Below are 19,321 nucleotides of genomic sequence, written 5' to 3'. Positions count from 1 at the left end.
AATTCTAAATCTTAGTATTGTATCACAGTTTAATTTGCAACCATTTTTTCTTTCCTATTATTATGTAAAATAGCATTGTCTCTTACAACCAGTGAATCTTAATCAATGAAGTATGGTAATGAAGTAGGAAGTCAATTAAATTATCAGTATGAATCAAAAGATGAGTTGGAAAGCTAAGACCTGAGGAATAAGTTTAGTAATTCTTTTGCTCAATAAATGTTTATTAAGTGTCTGCTGTGAGACCAGTGCTGGGATAGGCATGAGGATACAGCTGTGAACAAAGCAGATATGATCTCTGGGTGCACAGGGAAGACAAGATATATTGAATAAGTAGTTGCATGTACGATATTACAGAAGAAGACTTGCAGGCTTATTTGAAGTGTAAATAGAGGAGCTTAAGATGGTCAAGGGGAGCAGATGGCCTGAGTGAGGAAGTGACACTTAAGTGGAGAATGGAAGGACGAGTAGGAGTTAGCCAGGGGAAGAGGAGGGCAGTCCTGGCAGAGGGGATGGTGTGTGTGAAAGCTGGGATGTGCCAAGGAGTGAGGGGCTGAAGCAAGTCCAGTGTAGTAGGAGCCCAGACAGTGCTACGGGGATGAGAGACAAGGCTAGAGAAGTAGGTAGGCATCAGATCATGAAGGGCCTTATAAGTCGTGCCAAGGAGCTTGGCCTTTATCCTGTGGGTAAGAGGAAGCTGTGGAAGGGGTTTCAGGAGGGATGTGGTATGTCATGCTCAGATTTTAGAATTTCACTCTGGCTGCTGTGCAAAAATGGGGTGCTGTAGATCAAGGGCAGATGAAGGGAGCATGGCTGTAGTCACCTTCACTTGATTTGAGACATGGTAGCTGGGAGGGGTAGAAGATATCAAATGATGCAAGGGAATCCTGCAGCAAGCAATAGCCCCCATCACTGACTGCCTTCCTCAGATATTACATCCTTAATTCCTGATAACCTGAAGATAATAACTTTATTTTTGACAGAGTGACGACTTCTGGCTTGAGCCTGCAGTGTGCTTTGAGAGATCTTCCGCCAGGTAAGTGCAGAACAAATTTCCTCAGATTTATAAACCATGCTTTTCTCCCAAGACTTTCCTAAGACTCAAATCCAACATCTTATTTAATCCTTACAACAGCCCTATAAGTTAGGTGTATTTTATTGAGACACAGAGAGGTTAGGCAACTTGATCAACATGCACAAAGACGTTCATCACAGCATAAATTATACTTGCCAAATAAAACGAAACGAGGAGAGAATCTAAGTATCCAACAGTAGGCAAATTGTGTTAAATCAGTTATGGTACATCATTTGATGGAGGAACTTTAATAATAGTCTATATCAGATTAAGAAGTTTCTTTTCTATTCCTAGTTTGCTAAAAGCAAGTTAGTTGTCCTGGGTGTTGAATTTTATTGAATGCTTTTCTAATTTACTGAGCTGATGAAATGATTTTTATTCTTCATCTAATCATGGTAATTTATATTAATTGATATTCTAACATTAAATTACCTTGCATTTCTGAGACAAAATCAACTTGGTCATGATGCATTATCCTTTCTATATTTAGCTAAGATTTAGTTTTATCCTGAGATTGGATAAAATTTTTTTTTTTCTGGTGTTTTCCTTGCCAGGAATGTTTTTCAAAATATTGGAATTGCTTGCTACTTGAATGTATGGGGGAATATGAGAGTAAAACAGTTGAGACCTGTTGTTTTCTTTGAGGGAAGAATTTTTACCTGCTGATTTAATTTCTGATTTATTTAGGTTTTCTGATTTCTTCTTGAGTCAGTTTTGGCACATTTTGTTTTTGGTTATGTATACACATTTCTGTTGGATATGTATTGCAGCAAGGGAATTTCTGGATTATGGGGTAGGTGTGTGTTCAGCTTGAGAAGATACTATCAGTTTTTCAGAATGATTCTATTAATTTAAAAATTTACATGCTAACCAGGAGTGTGTGAGAGTTCTGATTTCTCTGTATCCTTTCCAATACAAGGTATTTTCTGTTTTGTTGTTTGTTTGATTTTTCATTTAGTCTCTACTGCTAAGTGTGAAGTAGTATCATAGTGTAGTTTTGATTTGTATTTCCCTGTAGACTAATGAAGTTGGATACTTTTTCATATGTTGATTGACCGTTTGAATATCTTGTTTTGTGAGAAGCCCTTTCAAGTCCCCCCCCCAAAAAAAAGTGAAGTGCTTATTCAGGTCTTCTGAAAAAAAATTGTGTTGCCTTATTGAATTGTAGACATTTTAATAATATGTATTCTGGATTTGAGGCCTTGGTAGGATATATATGTTGTAAATATCTACTTTTTTTTTTTCCTGTGGTTTACCTTTTTACTCTTTTTATGATCAGAAATTTCTTTAAAATAGTGTAAATTATCCATTTTTTTTTTCTTTGTGGTTGGTACTATTGTACCTATTTAAGAAATCTTGGCCTTATTCTAAGATCACAAAGAACTTTTATGTTTTCTTCTGAAAGCTATATTATTTTTCTTTTACATTTTGAGCCACGATCCGTCTGGAATTGGTTTTATTGTATATGATGTGAGGTAGAGGGTCAAGATTAATTTTTTCCATGTGGATACGCACTTGACCAGAAGCCATCCTTTTGTCATAGCACTATTTACCTATTTATTTATTTTGGTCAGGCTTACTGAGGTATAATGAACACACAGTAAAATTCATGCTCTCGAAATTTATGGTTTGATAAGCTTCACCAAAGTGTACCATCCTGAAACCGCCACCACAATCAGGATGCAGAATGTACCTAACACCTGAAAGAATGCTCCTTTGTAGTAACAATCACTGATCTGATTTCTGTCCCTAGATTTTTTTCTTTTTTCAGAATATATAAATGGGGTCATACAGTATGTAGCCTTTTGTTTTAGATTTCTTTAAAAAAAATCTCAAAGACTGTCAAAAATTCATCCATGTCATTGCTAGTACCAGTCATTTGTTCTTTTTTATTGCTGAGTAGAATTCCATTGTGTGGATGTACCACAATTTGTTTATCCATTAACCGATTGATGAACATTTGGGTTATTTACAGTTTTTGGCTCTTATGAATAAAGCTATTATAATTGCTCATTAATAGGTCTTTGTATGGATGTATGTTTTCATTTCTCTTGGGTAAATTACTAGGAGTAGGTTTATTGGGTCATATACTATATAGTATACTGGATTGTATACATTTAACATTATACAAAAAAAATCCCTCCAGCTGTTCCCAAAGTGACTGTGCCATTTTGCATTCCATTCGGCAATACATAAAATTTTATTGCCCCACAGTCTCTCCACCACTTGGTATAATCAGTCTCCATAATTTTAGTAATTTTGAGTTGGTTTGTAGTATTATCTTGTTGTAACTTTAATTCTCATTTCCCTAATGATTAATTATGTTGAACATCTTTTTATGTGCTTCTTTGCCATCTGCATATCTTCTTTAGTGGAGTGTCTGTTGAAATCAGTCACCCATTTTAAGAATTAAGTTATCTATCTTTATATTATTGAGCTATAATAGAATCTATTCCGGATACAAACCCTTTATCAAATGTGTGCTTTGCAAATACCTTTTCCCAGGCTGTGGCTTGTTTTTCATACTCTTAAAAGCATCATTCAAAGGGCAGAAATTTTTAATTTTCATGAAGTTCAATTTATCAATTTTTTCTTTGTTGGATAGCAGTTTTGTGTCCTAAGGAATCCTTGCTAAAAGCAAATATACAGAGATGTTCTTAATTTTTTTCTAGAAATTTTATAGTTAAAACTATAGTTAAACTATAGTTTAATATAGTTAAAACGTAAAAGTTTTGCATTTAGTTATATGACACATTTCGAGGTAGTTTTTGTATCTGGTGTGAGGTAAGGGTCATGGTTCAATTTTTTACATGAGTGTCCACATTTTCCAGCACCATATGTTGAAAAAGCTGTCCTTTCCCCCTTTTAAATACCTGCACACCTTTCTCTCTCCTCCTCCTCCTGGTACTCTAATTACATGCATGTTAGACTGTTTAATATCGTTCTACAGCTCTTGGACACTTTTTTTTTCTTTTTCTTTCTTTCTTTCTTTTTTTTTTTTTTTGTGTGGCTGCGCTGAGTCTTCATTGCTTCATTGCAGGGGCTATTCTTTGTTGCAGTGCATGGGCTTCTCACTGTGGTGGCTTCTCGTTGTGGAGCATGGGCTCTAGGCATGTGGGCTTCAGTAGTTGCAGCACATGGGCCCCAGAGTGCGTGGGCTTCAGTAGTTGCAGCGAGTGGGCTCAGTAGTTGCGGCTTGCGGGCTCTAGACCATGGGCTCAGAAGTTGTGGCACATGTGGCATCTCCCCAGACCAGGGATCGAAACTGTATCCCCTGCATTGGCAGGCAGATTCTTAACCACTGGATCACCAGAGAAGTCCACTTGGACACTTTTTAAAATTACCATTTCTCTTTGGGTAATTTCTATAGAAATGCTAAGTTCGTTGCTTCTTTTCTTTCACTGTGTCCTGTCTCATCAGCCAATCAAAGAATTCTTCACATCTGATATTGCATTTTATTTCTAGAATTCTTGTTTCTTTTCTGTAGTTTCCATGTCTCTGCTGAAATTCTCCATCTTTTCCTGGATTGTATCCTTCTTTTCCATGTGAGCCTTTTACATATTAATCATAGCCATTTTAAAGTCTCTGATCATTCCAATATCCGGGTCATCTCTCTGTCTAGTTCTGTTGGTGGCTTTATCTTGACAATAGGTTGTTTTTCCTTGGTTTTTTGAATGTCTCATAATTTTGATTGCATGTTGGATGTTGTTGGTAGAAGAGCAGTAGGTAATAAAGTTGATAATATTGCCACCCAGAAATGGGCACACTTCTTTTGCAAGGCTGCTAATGTAAGAATGGTTTGGTCCCTTGTTAGCAGTTAATAAGATTAGTAGTTAGTAGGGAGTTTGGGTGGGGTTGGCCTCCTGGTTGCTATGGTTCTCTTCAGCCAAGCAGACTGCAGAGTTTTCCAGTGGTGGACTGAAGTTACCTCATGCTTAGTGTGTGGCCTGGTGTGCCAGAGGGTTTTTCTCACCGTCCAGACTCCATCCTCAGCTTTCCACTGAGGGGATCGCTCTCCATGTTGATGCTCCTCTCCTAGCTGTGAATGGCTTTTGCTCATTGCTCAGTGCAAAGCTGTGGCTATGTTAGGGGGTTCCCAGTTCTTCTGGTCCAGCTCCAATCTTGGGCAGGCCTTGGGACTGCAGCTTTGTCCATGTTCCTGTTCCTCTTCGTGGCATTCCACTTCTGCCTTGTATCTGTAGGTGGCTTGGGTGGGAGAGAGTTCCCTGCCCCTCCCTCAGTGGTAGCAGACCTCTTCTTTGTGTCAGTGCAGGATTCTGGGCCTGAGAGTCCCTTGTTCTTCCATCAGGGCAGGACCAGCAGCATCAGTATCACCTGAGAGCTTGTCAGAAGTGCAGAATCGCAGGTCCCATGCTCAGACCTGATGAATCAGAGTCTGCATTTTGACAAGATCCCTGAGGGATTCTTGTGCACTTTGAGAAGTAGTGCTTTACCGCAGTGGTCCCCAACATTTTTGGCACCAGGGACCGGTTTCGAGGAAGATGATTTTTCCACGGATGGGGGTGGGGTGGGGTGGGGGGAGGTTCAGGTGGTAATGTGAGCAGTGGGGAGCGATGGGGAGCGGCAGATGAAGCTTTGCCCACTGGCCCGCTGCTCACCTCCTGCTGTGCGGCCTGGTTCCTAACAGGCCATGGACTGGTACTGGTCCGCGGCCTGGGGGTTGGGGACCCCTATTTTACCCAATCACTGTTTTCTTTTTTTTTTTTTTGCTAACTGTGCTTTTAATAATGAGATTAAAATCCTTCAAACTCAAAATATTGTGAAGGTAACCCTACTTTAAGAATAAACTGGGTTGTAGTGCACACATATTTAAACTAAGGCATTTAAATGTTTTTTTCTAGTTAAATTATTGAATTTAATTGAACAATTATCATTGATATGCATAGTTAAAGCTTCTTAGTTTCAAATTCTTCTTTGAGCTTTGTGTTCCTAGCACCCAAAAATCTTGACTCTTTCTTGTAGCAGGGATTTTTCTGTTGCTTCCTCTTATAAAGGGATTTCTTAGACCTTTGAAGCCTGCCTCCTAGGGGCAGTTCTTTCTTCCTCTCCACCTTGGGTTCAGCTCAAGCAACAGGTTCCTACAGTGATGCTTCAAAGCCTGGCCTAAAGGGTTCTAGCAAGTACCCATCCCAAGAACCTTTAGAGACAAGGTTCTTGCTGAGAGACCCTCAGCTTTTGAATCTTCCCAACTTCGAGTATCTTGTGATGCAATGATGCAACTGTGCTGCCAGAATTCTAGTTTTCTCTGTTTTTTTCTCAACTTTCAGTAAAGGTTAATTTTACATTTATCCCAGTTCTTAAGTTGTCCTCTTTCCTTGGATTTCATAAAAAAATGCTGGCCATGATTGCTGGATTATAGCATCTGCTTTCCTTTTGTCTTTACCTTTGCTTTTGTATCCAGGTATTTTGAAGCCTCCCCCCACCCCCTGCCCCCATGTCTCAGTGAGAGACATCAAGTCAGAGAGTTCTGGCAATATCATTAAATTGTTTTAACATAGCTTGTTCAACCTGGGACCATCATGGAAGTATTCCAAGCAGGTGGACACAGAGGGGCCTCTTAGCTGAGTCAGCCCAGGTTAAGAGCTGTCCTGGTTTCCTGGGACCAGTGAATTATGCTTTAATCTTAGTGGTCACCGTTAGCTGCAAGGGAGGCTGGGAAATGTATCTTTGAGTTGGGCGTATTGTTGGTGCAAAAGAAATCAGGGCTGGGTTTGCTGTGGATGGAGAACTAAATGCAGATATCAGACAGACAGGGAGCTTTATTCAATATCAGCTGTATTCCCAGTGATCCTGGATTGGAGAATGAGCTTAAATTATGGACAGAATCAGCTAGAATCAGGCATCCTATTACGTTTATTGCTGAAGTCTTCTTTCATGGAAAAGAAAAATACATGCTGCTGAGGCCAGAAATAGAAAGGAGGGTATCCAGACCTCCATGAACTTTCCCTCACTCAGTCTGAGCAATTCAAGGAGTCACTTCCTTGAGGAGGAGTGAAGGGATGTAGTGAAGGGTAGAGGTCACCTTCCAATAGTCACCTTCTTTTAAGAAGACACACAGTTTTATTTTATGTGCCCAAGCAGGGATGCTGGGAAGGCGAGAATAATGCTCCTCCTAATAATTGTTACGTACACGGGTGGGTCACACACACACACACAATGTCTTATTATATATTATGACATATTGTGACAGTTGTGTTATATTTTTCCCAACTCCTACAGTTAATGACTTTGTAATATAGAAGGTAACCTCTTAATGAGAGTTGAGCAAAGGGAGAATTCACATGTGTTGACGTTGTGAAACCCTCATAAAGGAGATGGAGATGAACTACTTATAGATTTTAAAGATTTGTAGAATAGTTTCAGGTTGAGAAGAAGAATGATTCAGTGCAAATAAATAACATGGGCTGCAGCCAGTAGACTTCCAGCTGCTTTGGAAGCTTGCTGCAGGATTCTTTATAGCATCCCCCCACTTCATTGCTGCACAGAAACCAACCAACAAGCTGCTGCCTCCGCCCCCCCCACGCCGTCCCCCAACCCGAGGGTTTTGCTGCAGACTTCCTTGGTGTGCAGCAGGCTCCAGCCCCTCTTCTCACCTGGTCACCCTTGACTCCTGCGGTCACGCTGATTGGAAACCCATAACAACCCCCCAGCTCACTACACAAGGCTCAGCTCAGGACCGAGTTGACAGCTGATTGTTGCTGCTGATTGCTTTGCTGACGGTGCTTTGTGGCTATTTTGGTTTTTCTCAAGAGTTCCTTAATTAGAGGAAATGACATTGTGTGCTGTCCAATCAGCCTCTTATCAGACATTATTCCATTTGTAGGATAATCAGGTGACATTTGGGTTTGTTCCTGCCAATCCGGTATGAGGATTGTGGCCTGTGGTGCAGTTGGCTTGGCAGAACAGAAGTCCCTACCCAGCTCTGAGACAGCGTTGCCCCTGGTATGAGGGAGGAGAATTCTGCATTCCCAGTGTGGTCTCAGAGACCCAGGGGTGCACTGGGGCCCCTGTTCAGGAAGCAATGTCCCACTGAAATCTTACACCTCACAGCAGCCATTCCCTCAGAGGATGCTGACTTTCTTCTCTTTGAAACGTGATGTTTCAGGATTCCTTTGATATTTGCCTTTCTGGCCAACATGGAGAGACCCTTTCATTTCTTCCTGGGAGAAAGACAGATATGACCTGAGGATGGCCTCTATTTGGTGAAGTTTTAGAGGTGGTTTGCCATTCAGTGTAGTGAGATCTCACTACATTGCTTTCATTGCCAGGAAGAACCATCTTAAGTTATAAAAATTCTAAATTATAAAAGAAGTTTGATCAGATTTACAACTCTGAAATCCACAGAACTTTTACCAGCTGTTTTTTAAGGCTCTTTTATTGAATGCTTTATTTTAAAGCATTAATAAAGCATTGAATAAATAACTGTGTTTATTTGCATATAAACCATGTGTGAAAGTTTAAAAAAGCTACTTGTCCAAGTATGAGTATGGACCCTTCTTTTCTAATTTTTTGTTTTTGGTATTAACTTATTGCAACAAGGATTTATTGAGCCTGCTGATGTGCCCTTGGACTTATTAACAAAGCAGCGTGAGACACAGTCCCTCCTGCAAGGAACTTACATTCTAATCAGGGAATCAACATTCTCCAGTGGTCCTTTCTTCATGGTTTCATTGAAGGCATCTTCATGGTTACATGGTTTTTCTCCAAGAGTGTTCAGTGTTAGAGCGGAGAACATAGAATACAGGATTATCCAGTGTTGGGAAGAGGAGAGAACAGAGATATTGAGGGGTCTAGGGAGACACTGTAATCATCTCATATTGGGCACAGAGGAAGGGAGGCCAAGATGTGTGTGCGGGGTCAGATGGGGGTATCATGAAGATGGAGAAAATGGTTAATGGACGTGGTGGGTGGAGGCCAAGGCCAGGAGAACTCCATTAGGTCAATAAGGAAATGGAGAGTGGCTAAGAGACAAGAGAAAGAGAACAAACTGCTACCTGACTGTTTCCTCTGGGTCTATCTTCCTCTTCCACCAAAGGGTAAAAAAGGGCCAAGTATGATGTTTCTTTTGTTTCTCCTTCAGCTCCTGGTTCAGCATGTTGCTTATAGCATGTGCTTCCTAAATATTTCCTGAAGAAATTCAGCTCACTCATGGGCTTTCTTTGGAGTCATAGATCAAATTTCTTTCACATATATAGAAATGATTGAGGTGGTCATTGGTTCATGTAAATGGTGAGCTCCAGAGTGACTTCTGATATAATCTGACAGTGGTATAAACACACACATGTATACTAACCACAGTGAAGAGGAAGTCTCCATCATCTGACACTTGCTCAGTACTTCCAGGTAAACGGAAAGTATCATCTTTAGGGAGACCGTCTGAGGAGACTTCAGAGAGTCCCACATGCTGGATGTGATGCTGCCTTACCCAGAAAGCCAAAAATGCTGTTGCTTTCCATAGGCCAATAGTTCTCCTTTGTCCCCTCATGATTTTGCAGGCTAAGTGCATTTGAAGACCCAAATGAACAACTTAAACTTCTTTCTGATCCCGTTGCTGTTCCCATGCTCAACAGTCAACTTTTTCTCATGTCTGTATTTAGCTGAAGTAATCTTCGTGAAAGTCTTCCACACTTGAAATCACAGCAAAAGCTAGAGAATAAAATTTACATTTTGGAATAAAAGCTAAAACTTGATGATATCATTCCTATATATATATTTGTTTATTCTTGTGGCTCCCTGGGGACCGCACCTACTGCGAGTTCTTTGCAAGTGTCTTCCATTCACTGAGTTACCCTAGTGCTGGCCCGGTGCTGGGACACCGTTGAGGCTTACAGGTGTATGTGCCCCTGAAGAGAATGGATCGTGTGTCCAGTTCAAGCATGCCAGCAGGGCTGTCATGCATATTTTCTTAGGTAGCATTTGGAAGTTCCTTAAGCTGTACGCCAGACACAACAGACTTGACCAGAATCATGCTGTTACCATGGCATCCAGAGAGAGCCCTTAGAAGCTCATCGACTTCTCCAGACGAGAGGAAGATGGTAAACTGCTCTGATAGAACATTTTCTACCTTAGAAGCTGAGAATAGAAACTGTATTTATCTGAAACAGCAAATCTGATTTTCAAAATTTCTCTCCAAGCATCATTTTTTATAAGACATTTTTGAAGACTGCTCACAGGTTTATGTGCTCTAGCACAGACTTGGAGAAGCTTTTCTTTCATCTCTGATCTGGAAGCTTCTCTTTGAATAAACTAGAAATGTTGAATGGCTCTGGCTAAGAAATCCCTTTCAATTTCAGACAAGAGTTGCAGTAACTGAGCCCTGTTTATTCAAGGAGAGTGAAGCCAGATGGGTCTGCTGTGAATAAAAGGACAGGCCTGCTTTCTTCACAGGTGACTTCTCTCCTCTGGCCCAGTTCTTTGGTATTAATCTAATTCTCCTTAATTGCTAACTCCAAAGCAACAGAGTTTCGATCTTTGAAAGGATTGCCTTTTATAAATGCTTATTGTCTGAAATTTCTGCTTAATGGGAAGACCACTGAACCACTAATTTTTTGGTTTAGAGTTAGTGGGCAGGGACAGTTTAAGTCATTACCTTCTATTGCTTGACATTTTGTATAACACTTTGCAGTGTTCAGAGCACTTTCACATCCATTGTTATTTGAGATTTTTAACAACCGCTGGAAGACAGAAAGACAGATTTTTTTTTAATTCCCATTTTTTTGAATGAGAGCTTATGCCTCCCTTAAAATCATTCTTACCAGAGGTAGACCAGGAACTAGAACCTACCTGTCCTATTCCTAATTCCTCTTCAGGTTGCCCTGTCATGATGAGCTAAGTGTGAGGATGGTAAGGGAGAACCTATAACTTGTTTGGCAATTATCTGCTTAATCGTCTGTCTCCCTGGTCTGACGTTAAGCTCCCTAAAGTGGAGATTATTTTATTCACTGTTAGATCCCCAGTGCCTAGAGCAGTGCCTGGCACATAGTAGATTCTCAGTGAACATTTTTGTTGGTGAACAAGCAATAATAATGCCAACATTTTCACCTCTACCCATCCCCTTCTTACATGTTCCAATGGCATAATAAGAATTATATCTAAAATAAGTAGGCAAAAAAAATAAAATAAAATAAAATAAGTAGGCAAAGATATGAGCATAGTGGGGAAGTGCAGGTTGTCAATCCATCAAAGTAGTAGATGAAGAACATTCAACTGAGCTGTAGAAAAACACAGAAGAAACTGAAAATAGAGCTCCTGCCTTCGGGGAGCTTAAAGCTTAGGGAAACAGGATAACCCATGATGGAAAAGATGAGGAAAATCACTATCCAGCAGTCGGTTTGGTTGGCCCTGCTCTTTTGGAAACTCAAAGTTGGGGGAAATAAAAAGGACGCGTACTGCAAAAAAACCCCTTGATCTCAGAGGGAGGAGGAAGTGGAAGGGCTTTACTGTCAGTTTCTTTCTTTGGTTCTATAATTACCTGTACCTTTTCAAGTGTTTTTATGCAGGAAACTAAATACGGAGACTGGTCGGGGGATGAATCATTCTAAGTAACTGGAATAGAAGGTGAACTTTGACAAAGCTTTGATTAGTTCTTTTCCTTAAATAGTCAAGTAATTATGCTGCAATCTGGCATTCGTAAACAATTGTTTCCATCCTTATCTCAACCTGAGATAATAGTTTCCAAGTCCTTTAGGGACAGTGATTTTCAAAGTTTAGTTCTCAAGCCACCTGCTTAAATATCCACTCCTGAAATTCTGATTCAAGAGGTCTGGAGCAGGGTCTGGGAGTCTGCTTTTTTAAAAAATAAACACTTTATTTTGGAATATATTTCTAGAAAAGTTGCAAAATAGTACAGAAAGCTCCTATATTTCCTTCACCTGGCTTCCCCTAATGTTAACGCCTTACATAAGCAGAATATATTTGTCAAAATTAACCAACTAATATCAATGCGCTAATACTAATTAAGCTACAGTCTTTATGCAAATTTCACCAGTTTTTGCACTAATGTCCTTTTTTTTGTTCCGTGCAGGACATCACATTGCATGTAGTCATCATGTCTCCTTAGTCTCTTCCAATCTGTGATAGTTTCTTAGTCTTTCCTCGAATCTGCATTTTTAATAAGCTCCCAGGTGGTTCTCAGACACTAGAACTCAATCGCCATTGCTCTTCCAAAGCCAGGGACAGACTCTGGGCACACTGGACAAGTGCTCAGAAACCAGTGCCTGGGAGACCTCCCCTTGCCTGAGGGGTACCTTGTGTTTTGCATCCCAAGTCCTGCTTCTGTCAGTCCAGGACAGATCCGGAAACAGAAAGCACACTCTGGAAGAGCCTGGAGAGAATTTAGCAAAAGTGCTGTTTATGGAGATGTAGGCAGGGTGAGAGAAACAAATAAAGGATATTAAGGCAACCAGGAGCTTTCAGCAATGAAAAGCTTTCCCCTCTTTGGGACCAGCCACCAGGTACAGCAGTAGTCAGGGATGTGTAGTTGGAGAACCAGCCACTGCCACAAACTAAGACTCCAGTGTTCAGAGGACATGGGTCTTTGTGCTCCTGTGGGTGCCCCCCATTGGCGACACTTAACAAGAAGCCAGAGGGCAGGGAATGGACAATACAGTTGCTGGGCACAGAGGAAGAAGAGAGGGTGGAGAATGGATCTGGAGAATGCATTGAGAGAGGGGTTGAGGTGAGAATAACCAGCCCTGTGTCAAAGAAAAATGCAGGAGAGATAGTCTGATTAGTTAATTGTGCCTGGGTTAAAACATGTGCTCTGCTTATTAATTCATAGCTACAATGTTAGGAGGGGCCCGTACCTTAATTAAAAAAAAAAGAGGATCCAACGAAAACATTACATTTAGACTCGAAAACTGTACAATTGATCAACTTGTTGCAAATTCAACAAACATTCTTCTGGTGGGTTAATGATAGTAAAAGAATTGTAGCCTCCAGCTAAATAAAGTCTAGGTATTTACCTAGACTGAAGAAAAAGAACGGCTGTCTGAGATATAATTTTAGAATTGATAACAGATTTTAAGAGTGTCATATACCACCTTCTACAATTTGGATGAAACAGTGCTTTTATTTATTTTTTCCCTATTTTGTTACTTGATTCTAGTTTTTGAAAGGCAATATCATCACCCATTCTGCAGTATAGTGAATTAAATTCTGGACACCAAAGAAAAAGACTCAGAAAATGTTCCTTTTCTTTTTGTAGTTGCAAAAGGATAAGAGTGGGAGGAAAGCTCATCTGTCCTCAGCATCCATGGGACTTAATGGAGAATCACTGGTCTTTAGAATTAGGCTTTCCTGGGGTTTATGCTGTGGAGGCTTTTTTGATGGTGGGAGTGAGTGGGTGAGATTTTTCCCCCCTTCATTTCAAAAACAGGAGTAGAAGTTAGCAAGGAGGAATATTAGCTGTATTTTGCTGTTTTTGACATTAAATACATCAAGTTTGCCAAAACAGGTTGGTGGAGGTTTGTTTTGCTCATGCACGTTTTTTTCATAGATACTGGTTTTTCTGTGTTTGCTCACCGTCTTCAGTGAGGAAACAAGCACTGCTATATTTATTTTGCAAAGTGGTTGCATTGGGATCTTGGCAGGAAACAGAATTTACCTCGGAGGGTTTGAATGAAGAGAGTTTAGTGGAGGAAGGGATTATTGCAAACCCGTGGGCAGGGTTATGAGAACAAACAAGGGGTGGTCTAGCCCCCAGGAACTAGTGGCAGCGGGAAGCCGTTGCTATCCCCAGGCCAAAGGGACAAGAGGGACAAATAGTGGAGTCCAGGGAGGGTTGTAACCATGGCGGAAGGGCCACTCGACAGGAGCCGTAGCGGTGAAGGGCCATAACTGTGGTCAGACACTGAGGTGAAACAGGGAGAGAGTAGGGGAAACAAAACCCCGTTGCTCTCCTCCCAGCCCTCCCGTCTTTTCCTGGTGCCCCCATTAGTCAAACCCAACAGGAAGCCAACAGTATAGGTGACATGGGGGCAGGAGAGGTGGAGTAGGGTTGTGGGTGTTGTAGCAGGGATGGGGAATAGCGAGCAAAATGGTTTGTTGCTATTTGAGCCCCTGAAATGATTACTCGTGACATTACGTTTAGAGGAAATTCAAAGTAGGTGCATTCAATTAATGAGCAAATCCGTTTTCTATAGAGCCAGTTTTATTGTTTTAAAAACTTGCTACTCCCTTAGCCTGTTCTGAAGTGTTTTAGTGCCCAGACCCTGATTTCTCGTTTCCTCGGCCTCACTGTGTCGCGAGAAAGGTATTGCCTTTAACATGATGCGGAGCCTGAATTTGACCTCCTGAGCCCTGAGGAGGAGGAGGACTGGCATAGCTTGCATTGTTGGTTGCCCCAACTGGCATTTTCAGAGTTAAAAATGGCCATTGTAACGTGTGTGCTCTTCTTGTCCTAATGAGTTGTGTCTGTTGGAGCTAAATGTAATTACTAAATAATCATTTCCAGTTGTTCATTGATTTTTCGGTGCATGATTATTTAATGAAAACAGACCCAGATGACCAAGAGGTAGAGAGGCCTGCTTCTGGGAAAGCATTCACTCTAGCCCAGTACCTTCAGTTGCAGATTATTTGAAAATGAAAGCAAAGCAACAAAACCATCTTAAATGCTTCTGGCAACTTTAACAAAACCTGGCCCCAGGATCATTTAAGAACTTCTGCTGTGAGTCTTAGAGAAATAGAGCTGAAAATAGATTGGTTGCAGCAATTTCAGCGAAGGGATCCGAAAATGTTTTCTTCAGCTGCGGGTTTTTAGTGAGTGATGAATCGACAGTGCCCAGAAGATTGCATTCTTGGGAAAAGAAATTCATATTTGATCTTGCTTTTCCTGGTGGACTGTCTCTCTGAAATACTTCATATCAAATCTTAAATATGATGCAGTGGAGGCTGTCAGTCTCCTATTTGCTGTGATGTTTTCTTCCTATTTAATTAACCCCACTTTTCCTTTCCATATTTGTGATGGATTCTTGGGCAAAGCTACCTTCACATAAAAGACTCTGGAAAAAATAAAATAAAAACATGCTCTTTAAAGGTATTATTTATGTATTTATGTCATTTAGTTAGTTTTCACTGTTATTCGTCTTGACCGTATTTCCTTTTTCCCTAGCTTGGAAAAATGTCTGGTCTGACTTTGTCTTCAGTCATATTGGCTGCTCTCTTTAAATCACAAAAATGTTAAAGTAAAAAAGTAAAAAAAAAAAAAAAGGATCATAAGCTATTCATTCTAGTGGTCAGTTGGCTTAAATTTCAAGTCATTGACTCTCATAGCTTAAATTAGTTTTATTGCGATTTTGAGCAAAGTTAGAGAAAAAAAAAATCTGTGTATCATGCCTTATGAAGGAATGTCATGGTTTTGAGTAGCTAGGATCAATGAGGTGCTTATAGTTAGTGACTCTACATGGATACAGAGAGCCTTTCACCCTTATTGATCTGACCTCTTGACGGTGTTAGAGCAGTAGGTAGTGGTTAATGCAATGCTGTACCTTTGCTTTAACCTAAGAACCCAAACCCCATGATAATAGGCATTAGCACTGAGGAAAAGATCATCTCTGTCCTTGGCAGCTGTTCCCGTCGGCATCAGGATCATTTTCCAAATCGCTGTGGTGCTCAACATCGATGCATCTTTACCTCCGCTGCCCTCCACACTCCCTCACGTTCGCTTAGTCATCACGGTCATCCCTTCTAGCTCTGCAAGACAGACTTATTTCCTTTCCCACTGTGACCCCCATAGGCAAGGACCTTCCTGATGGTCTGGTTATTGAGATACCCTCCCACAAGCCTGCCTGCTCACAGAATTTCTTTGCTTTTGCTACATGAGTTTCTTAGACTCTTGTATTTATCAGGATCTGCCTCCACTCAAAAGCTCTCAGCCAGTTATTACTGACAGAGTAAAATCCCTGTCAGTAACCAATAAATATGTTTCTGTGAGCAACCGCTGTGAGCAAGACCCTCTGCTAGGTGCTGTGGGAACACAGACCATGTCCACTTCCTTCTTTACTTCGTGTGTCCTCAATTAGTTTATCATTTCCAGTAGAGCATGAATTATACTTGATGTGTATAAGTGCACAGCAACAAGACTGTTTTCTTTAAACTTTTTTTTTTAATTTTTATTTTTTGACCACGCCGTGCAGCATGTGGGATCTTAGTTCCCCGACCAGGGTTCGAACCTGTGCCCCCTGCATTGGAAGCTCGGAGTCTTAACCACTGCACTGTTAGGCAAGTCCAAGACTGGTTTTTAATCAGTGTTCCCGATTATATATTTGTCAGTTGAGATTGCTCTTTAAGGTATATAGCTTGGAAAATTATATACATAGTCTCCTCAAGGCTGCTTGATGTAGTTCTTAATATTTTTGAAACTCTCTATTAAGAATTATCTTCAGAACTCATAGGTTACAAAAGCAAAAGAGTCTCATTACCCCATTCTTTTGTTCAAGATGCAATTTATTAAATGCCTGCTTAGTCCCAGGTGCTGCTCCAAGGCCTTGGCACACCAACGTGTGTTAAAGCCCACCAGACAAGACTCCCAGGACACACCATCGCCAAACAAGCTTAGGTTTATTAGCTGGCTGCAGTAAGGGAGAGCACACATCGTGGAGAATTGTAGGGCATTTCAGCAGGTGGAAGTTAGGGAAGAACATCTATAGAGTTTTCAGGACTGGAGTTAGTCAGAGGATGGCTTTGGCAAAGATCGGCCAGAATTTGTAATGTAGGAAGTTGCTGAAACTGTCTGTGGTCTTATCTTTGGGGCACATAACAGTGTGGAGTTACTGTTAGGTTAGTTTGTCTGTGGTCTTGCTTAGAATACCATGCATCTGAACGAGCTGGTGTTGAGTCTGAACTTAGTTTGTCTTGCATGTCATGGTTTGGTACAATTTTTCTATTTTGTGCATTATAATACAGTTTTGCAAGTTATGGTTTTTGTTTCAATTTTCAGTTTCCCCCCTAACAGCCTAGTTGCCAGCTGAACAGGTTTTCCCTTTATCAGAAGAATAATGACACAGTTCCTGTCCTCCAGGAGTTTCCAGTCTAGGTTATTATATTTGATATGTGCCATAGTAGAGATACAAATAAGGTGTTATGGAGTTCAGAAGAAACAACTGTTTAAAAAAAAAACTACTGTTTTGTTGATATCATATACAAGGCTCTACATACATTATGTACTAAAATAATATATGTATTATTTTATTTAATCCTCAACAGTCATACAGAGTTGATGCTATTTTTTTTACCCTCATTTTAAAGTCAAGAAATTGAGACGCAAAGAGGTTAAATAACCCACCAAAAGTCACCCAGCTAGGAGACAGCAGATCTAGGGCTTTATTAAATATCTGTAGGGTACTGTTCTAGGTGCTTTATATAATCTCCAAAACAGACCTTTGAGGTAGCTACTGTGCTTTATTCTATCATCTCACTGTTGAGGAAACTGAGATATGGGGAAGTGATGTAACTCATCTAAGATCACAGAGCTCATGGCCACATTGTAGGGGCAGGATTCAGACCCAGGCAGCCTGGCTCCATGGTCCATGCACATCACCAGCTGGGCTGCTGCTTCTCTTGAGCCGTGTCATTGGACCCTCATGTCTGTGTTCTTACCCTCTGTGCTGTTCTGCCTCATTGGCAGAGGAGAAACGTCACAGAAGGGTTGAATGTGGGCTGGGGCATGGTGGATAAGTAGGATATTTCCAGAGGGATCAGGGAGAAAGACTGTACCATTCCATTCAGGAGGAATAGCGGGCACCGAGTCTGGAGAGCAGCAGGAGGTGAGGCTTGAGAACTCTAGTGTGTAGGATGGGAGCAGTGGCAGCCGATAGAACTGGACATATGTATTGGGACCAGATTGGAGCTTCACAGTTGCCCCTCACTTTTGACTGGAAGGATGCTCCTCTTCTTGACACTGTGCTTGCCTCTGAATGATCATTCTGGTCATAACGCATCCCCAAAGAAAAGAGGTTTGTCATCACCACAGATATTCCTGCTGGAGGCCATTCCAAAGGAGAAGTTCCAGAAACATGTTAAGCAAAGGAAGCTTCAGGGAAAAAATGCTGCCTGGAGATATTCTTAAGGTGATTGCTCTGGAGAGCATAATGAACATTTGAATGTCTATGTCCTTGTAAATTAAAGGAAAAAAATGTGTCACCACTTTCAATCAATACAGTGTTGAATAGCAACTTTTATTTATGGAGTTCTGGAAGCTGACATGCATCTAATCTTTACATCAATCCCATTAGATAGATACTGTTTGTGTCCCAGATGTATAGATGAGGAAACCGAGGCTAAGAAGTCTCTTGGGGGTTTTGGCAAGTCACACAGTGGGAGGTGGTAGAGCCAAGATTTCGACTCAGTTGGACTGATTGCAGAGCCCGTTCATTCTGTCATGCGTCCTCAAGAAGTCTGTCCTTTCAGCTGTGAAAGTGAAGATTGTCCCCAATGCAGCAGGCAGCCAAATGGCATGGAGAACTGGTAGTCAGGAGCGGGAAGGACTGTAGTGGGACGAGGAGGACAGGACTTGCTGGAGCTTCATCCACGCCTCCCCCACTCTGTGTCAGCCCCGCTTCTCTTTGCATGCATCACTGGAATTTACTGGCTTAAAATAGTATCCTCACCCAGTGTTACTTCTTGGACAGCAAGAGGGAGTCCAAAAAGCTAAGGCCTGAAATTCTCATCTTTCCTGGGCAGTGAAATTGCCTCAGATTTGCTGGGACATGGGCCTATCAGCCGATTAGCAGATACATTTGTGTTGACTTTTCTATTATCAACCTACTGGTTTGCTTATTTAACTAATTACATGTGCCCTTGTTAGGAGCTGTGGGCACAGAAAGATCTTTGTTGACTCTGGACAAGTGATGCTCTTCATTAATTCTGGATATGGCTCCCCATTTCACAGCATCAGGGGAAAGGTGGTGGCAGCAGCTAATGATCCCTGGACTGCACGTTCTGGAGATGAGGGAGTCATGTAGCCTTTTTTTCCCTATAGAGTATGCTTGTGGATTAATTGCATAAACTAGTCGATTTACTCTAAGAATGACCTGGTCCCTTCCTTGCCTGGCCAGGTGGTGTGTACAGAGAGCCTGAGCTGTAGTTAGGCACCCAGGGTCTGAGTCCTGATGTCTTGGTTTATACTGGGTAAGTTACTTAAACTTTCTGCACCTCAGTTTCTTCATTTCTAAAATGGGAATAATAAGAGTACCTACCTCATAGGGTTATTCTGAAGATTAAGCAAGAAAA

The 19,321-nt window shown here is 41.1% G+C and overlaps 1 protein-coding gene across 1 annotated transcript in view; it reads left to right on the top strand.

The window, feature by feature from the left end:
* Positions 1-974: 974 nt before the first annotated feature.
* The window catches only part of NCALD (neurocalcin delta), a 294,261-nt gene continuing 275,914 nt past the window's right edge, over positions 975-19,321 (top strand). The window contains exon 1 of the mRNA XM_027131541.1: positions 975-1,033. The gene's annotated coding sequence lies outside the window, so the exon portion shown is untranslated. The remainder of the gene's footprint in view (positions 1,034-19,321) is intronic.

The sequence above is a fragment of the Aethalodelphis obliquidens genome, unplaced genomic scaffold (assembly GCF_003676395.1).
Source record: "Aethalodelphis obliquidens isolate GAN/ISIS:26980383/991018 unplaced genomic scaffold, ASM367639v1 scaffold39, whole genome shotgun sequence".
Lineage (NCBI taxonomy): Eukaryota > Metazoa > Chordata > Mammalia > Artiodactyla > Delphinidae > Aethalodelphis > Aethalodelphis obliquidens.
This window is presented reverse-complemented; position numbering and strand designations above follow the sequence as displayed.